At 41.7% G+C, this 6,000-nt stretch overlaps 1 protein-coding gene across 5 annotated transcripts in view; it reads right to left on the reverse strand.

Annotated features, from left to right (window-relative positions):
- Positions 1-6,000, reverse strand: part of sema5ba (sema domain, seven thrombospondin repeats (type 1 and type 1-like), transmembrane domain (TM) and short cytoplasmic domain, (semaphorin) 5Ba) — a 173,942-nt gene that overhangs the window by 39,020 nt on the left and 128,922 nt on the right. The window lies entirely within an intron of this gene.

Raw genomic sequence — 6,000 nt, forward strand, 5'->3', positions numbered from 1 at the left:
GGCAGACAGCGAGTCAGGAACAAAGAGAGAGAAGGAAACAGCAAGAGCCACAGAGAGGGAATCAGACAGCGAGGCAGAGACAGAAAGAACTTCATGGTGCTTTGCGAGCTGTATAAATCAGCGAAGGGCTGCTGGATGAAAAAGCTGAGGCAGAAAAGGCTCAGCAAAATGTGTCCCAGAGTTTGGTAAATGGTTTTAGTGAGACCTAAATATGTGGTTGTCAAGCCTTAGGTTGCTTTTGCTTGTTTTTCCATTCTCTTTATTTTATTTCCTTATGACATAGTCACTAATCTTGTAGCTAGGACAATTATACTGTATACTTATTCAGAGTGAGTGCAGTTACCACTGGATTACTTTTGAAACACAAGAAAAAGGAAAGCTCTGAGGTTAGAGGGAGCGCCTCTCACCTCTCCTTTAGATCAGGCTGTTCAAAATGCACGATGATCACATCACACCTGTGCCGGCCTCCCTACACTGCCTTCCAGTCTATTTCAGGATCCAGTTTAAAATTTTATTATTCGTTTTTAAGAGTCTCAATGGCATGGTGCCGCGTTTCATGTCCGAGCTCTTACAGCGTCACACTCCAGCCAGAGCACTGAGGTCAACGAACCAATTGCTCTGGGAAATTCCTACATTCAGGCTCAAACACAGGCGATAGAGGCTTTTCGGTGGCGGCCCCTAATCTGTGGAACAGCCTACTTTTCACATAAGAGCTGCCCGGACCCTTGATGATTTTTAAAACGCTGCTGAAGACCCATTTGTTCTCACTGGTTGAGCAACATACCTTGGTTTTTATCATGCAAGCACAATTTATTTCACTCTTGTTTTATTTGATGATGTTTTATTGATTATTTTAGCTCATATTTATTGCTGATTTATGTTAATAGGGATTGTTGATTATATTTATATTTGTATAGTTTTTACAGCACTTTGGTCAACTGAGGTTGTTTTTAAATGTGTTATAGAAATAAACTTTGACTTGACCTCTTTGTGGCCCATGCACGGATGTCCGCTCTAACCTCTAAAGATCCAATTACTAATTAATTGGAGCTTTATCTTTAACACCCATCAAAGAGAAGGAAAGTTGGAGGTTGTACTGACTCGAGCAGCATGTGTACGACCTCTACTCTTTCTGCTTTGACTGAACAAAGGGTGAATTTAAGTCTCCTGTGCTTAACAGAAACACGTTTTAAGAAATAAACTGGAAATTAAGAAAAACCTTGAGATTCATCTTTCTCTGAGAGCAATATCCTCAAAGATGTTTCTAAGCGTGCTTGAGAAATGTTCATTTTTGTTTTGAACAGCACTTTCTCACAGATCCAGTTCAGGATTGTGAGGAACCTAATGTGTTCTGCCATTACCGTATGGTGGCAAGAGGATGTGCAGCAACAAATTAGCTCTGGCTAAACAATGGGGGAAGCCAAACAGGTGGCTCATATTGAGGAGGAGAACAGCCTCAAGACTTTTCCCCTCTCTCCCTCTCTCTCTGTCTTTTTGTCAATGGCTCCGGTGGAGACGAGAATGACAGGGAGGCAGAGACAGTGTGTGAAGCAGAGCGAGGGCTGTGGTAAGTCGGCGATAACCAAACTCCGACTGGAGGAAAACCACAGGCAAATGAGCTGCAATAACTGAGCGGCTGCCGCAACGGTTTTCTCGCCCTCACAAACAAACACACACACGGTCTGACATAACAGGAAGTTAAACTGTGGGTTTGTGGTTGTACTCCAGCTACAGCTTACACCGAAACCAAACTGTGCCACAGAAAGCCTGACGGTGTCCAGATTATTTGAGATGTGTGCTTCGGGAGTGGGTTGCTGCACATAATGGCGAGAGAACAGAGTGAAAGGGAGCACTGAAAGGAATACAGTCAATTGCACTAATGGATGCAACCCATATGTTTTGAGTCTGCTTTAAAGCCTGCGAAAGTGATGGAAAGCTGTTTGACATCTGCTATGCTGTTTGCTGTTGCTGCTCAGCTGCTCTCTGAGGCCCAGCGCCATGATGATCACTTTCATTATGAGTGAAGCTACTTCTTCAAGTGATTCATCTCGTCCTAAAAGCCTGATCCTGTCACTGGCTGTCCTCTCAGATACGTCTCCATTTGCCGTCTTGTTTTACAGAACCAGTCCCCGTCCACCTCTCTGTCGTTCTCTCCTTTTCCCTCTCTGTGCTGTGAACTAATTTGTTCAGACCTTTTTTCTTTTTTTCTTTTTTTTTTTATCAAATCTTCATATCCCATGTTGCTTTGGATTTCTCAGTGCATGCGCTCGCCGTGCACCCTGCGTGTCGCCGTGAGGGAGGGAATGACAGAGAAAAAGGAATCAGCAGGAACCTCAGGAGGAGGCACTGTCTCTATTCTGTTTCTTGTTTCTCACTCTCTCATTCTCTCTGATAGATTCCCTGTTTCTTCCTTTCTTACCGCAGAGATCAATGTGTACAGAGGTGCACCTGCAATATCTTCTCCAAACAGCCTGCGGTGAAAAGTAACCAAGTACATTTACATAGGTACTGTAATTAATCTTATTCAAGCTTTTTAAGGTATTTTAAGGTACATGTTCTACAATTAAAGGGGCTATCTGCAAATATTTTTCCTGCCGCCAAATGTGGTTCCTTGCTGGGAGTGAGTGGTGACAATCATGTAGAAGAAGAAGAAGGGTAAAAGAAGAAATAGTTCCTTTAAGTATTTACTTTATTTCTAATGAACTAAATTTCTTTCCTTTTCTTGAACTACCAGTATCAGACAACTCTAGTTACTGTTAAATCACAAGATTTTATGTATTAAACATATCACATTTTATACATTAGTCCAGTGTTTCTCAAAGTGGGGTCCTGGGACCACAGGGGTCCTTTAGGAGGTTCCTGGGGGTCTCCAGCAAAAAAGGGGAATGATTAATTTTCACTATAGTTCCATCCATAAGTAATGCAGTGACAGAATATATGACTATTTAGGTCATGGGCTTCAAACACTTTCTAGGGGTCCGTGATGTGAATAAGTTTGAGAACCACTGCATTAGACCACCCAGTTGCATATAAGCTGTTAAAATGATCTCCACCTCGAGGTCCTACATTAAAATGAATATCAGTAATAATATTCCTGCAATGTGTCTTTTTATATATGTCCTCTGAAAAGGACAGTATAAGTATATTTTGCTGCTAATGCATGACTATACTGCGCGGTGTTATTAGTTTTCCCTAAAGAATAAGCTTCGTGATATTCAATATCTTTCTTATTGTCAGCAAATCATCTGAAAGAAGCCAAACCAGCGATGAATTGATCCTACAAACAAGTACCGTGTGTATGTGTATCCACAACCTGATATGTCTTATTCCTCTGAGCCACCGAGCTCCGAAAACGATTAAAGACACATCAACATGCGAAACCGTTGCACCGGGATGTTCCCTCATTACCATGAACACACACCGTAGTTTATTTTGAGTCATACCCACATACATTGTCCTGCTGCCAGAAATACTCATTAGAGCAGCACATTCAGTCCTGTTTGAGTAAGATTTAAAATGTGCAGCGTCCAGCTGTTTCAGGAAATTAAAAAGGAAACACTGTATTTGACCCGTTATTAAAGATTTATGTCTTCAGTAGGAATCAATGGGTTCGGGTTTCAGTGTCACAGACAGGTTAAGTATCGAGACACAGACTAACACATTGTTGGTTTAGGTGTTTTCACAGGATTTGTCGTCGATAAGACGACGGAGGATAACACCAGCCTTATCCGTCAAGTAAAGGAACTGAAGGCTCGTTTCACCTCTGTTGGTTGACACCAGCCCGACACCCAGGTTACACCGCTGCAGACGTCAGGGCTGTTTTACACATAAATGAGTTGGATATGTAGCTCAGTTCAGCGCCAAAAAAAAAAGAGGTGTTAGAAAGGCAATGAACTCCTCACTCAGCCTGGCTGTTTGGCTCCCTGAAAGCCACATTCAGTGCGGATCAGTACACCAGTGGGTCTGTGTGGTAAACACAAGTGGCTGATAAGCATCTCACTTGATAACCTAATCTTGGAGCTGGATGCTGGTGTAGCTGCTGCTGCACTTTTACACCAGATCTCAGACGTTTCCTATGATTTTTCTGTAGCTTTTTTATTGTTATTATATGATTATTTTTATATCTAATGCACATACATTTATCCATAATTTCTTTCTTTTTTTATTTTACTAAATTTCATTCATCTGACTGTATTTTTAATGTGCTGTATAAATAAACCAGTTTGACATTTGCATGTAGACATTTACATACACAGTGTATGATTGCATCACTGCAGAGAGAGCGCAGTGGAGTCCAGGTGAAACCCCAGGTTCTAAGCTAATGCACCTAACCTCATTTTTATGTGGAAAAAAAACAAGGAACAGCTAAAACCACATTAAGGCCAATGTTTCAACTTCAGTGAATACCTGCACCGCAGCAGAAAAGGAAAAAGGCCCACTCAGCAGAGCTACATGGCTGCAGGGACCAGAAATTGAACTGAGGCTGCCAGGATTATCTATACATATTTTTATAATGCACAACAATACGCCAGCAAAAGCAACAGCTTTGGCCCAAAACAGACACATTCAGAGGCAGCCTGAGTCAGCAACACCTATAGGAAACAATAAAGCAACACCACAGGTTCAATAGGTTGCACAAAACCCCCCAGTGTTAGATTTGAGCGATCATGAGGAAGTGCACAGTTCACCTCACAGGCTATAATGGCATTGTTAACCATTTCAGAAAGAAATGTTGATCCCTGTTGTATATTTTTATTTTTCATTTTTGTTGAGTCTGAGCTTGCCTTGACCTTTTTTTCACAGCATTTCCAATCAAATGCAAATAGGCCTGAAGTGAGGGAAAGCAAAGAAAACGCAAATAGAGGTTTCAACTTAAAGAATATCTGCGAGAGGAATGATAAAACCACTGGTCCACAAGCAGCAGATTCTGTCAGACTGTATTCAGATCAGGCTCAGTCTTCCACTGGGGGCCCGCAGTTCATTTCAAGGTAGATTTGATGCCAGTGAGTTGATACGACGGGTAGAGTAAAACCAGAAATACTGTACAGTTATGTGACCTGCTTCACTTGGCTGCACGGCTTATCATTTATCACCCACGTCAAATCTGATCTCACTCGGAGTCAGTCACATACTTCCCATGGATAAGGAAGGATTTTAGGATTCCTAGGACGAGTTCTGTGCATGTCAGGTTTCACACGTGTTGCGTCCCAGTGATTTTGAAATACATAAAAAAGTTTAACAGGGACGACTCCCGCATCGGATGGCCCTTTCCTGCGTGTCATTCCCCCTCTCTCTGCCTCCCCATTTCCTCTCTATCTACTGTCCTGTCCATTAAAGGCACAAAAAGCCCCCAAAAATTCTTAAAAAAGTTTAACAATACGGAGAGACCATTCAGCGCCTTATAAGGGCTTAAGGTGTGAGGAGGCGGGACAGTGAACTTTTCTCTATTAACTATTCCAACACTATAGACTTCCTGGAAATGTACTACATATTTAAATGACGTGGTCAAAGAACACATAGTAAAAACCAGTTCTTTTCTGGCATTGTCTGGCCCGCCTGTACAGCTGTGTTGATCTCATACACACATAGAAAAAATGACTTTCACATTCTTAATCCTGCATAGAAGCTTATGTAGACAGCAATTCAGACATCTGGAACAAGTCTAATGATTAATTTCTTTTTTGTTTGACTTGTTTGAAAGATCCAAGAGCCCAAGCTGACGTTTTCACACTGCCTCTTTTGTCCATCCAAAAGTCCAAAATGCCAAAGATAATCAATTTACATTGACACAAAACTGAGAAAAGCAGCGAACGCAGATGCAACCAGCACGTTTGGCCAATTCGCCTCCTAAATGACATGAAGATAAATCACTCATCATAATTGTGAACAGCAGAATCATTTTTATATCATTCTTCTAATGAATTAATGGGCCATTTCTTTCAACACTCCTTATCCCGCCCCCAACCTTTCAGATATGAGACCCTTTGAGAACTAGTGAAG

Source organism: Seriola lalandi, unplaced genomic scaffold (genome assembly GCF_002814215.2).
Source record: "Seriola lalandi dorsalis isolate HSWRI2012SDOR001 ecotype SW California unplaced genomic scaffold, Sedor1 jcf7180002054406, whole genome shotgun sequence".
NCBI lineage: Eukaryota > Metazoa > Chordata > Actinopteri > Carangiformes > Carangidae > Seriola > Seriola lalandi.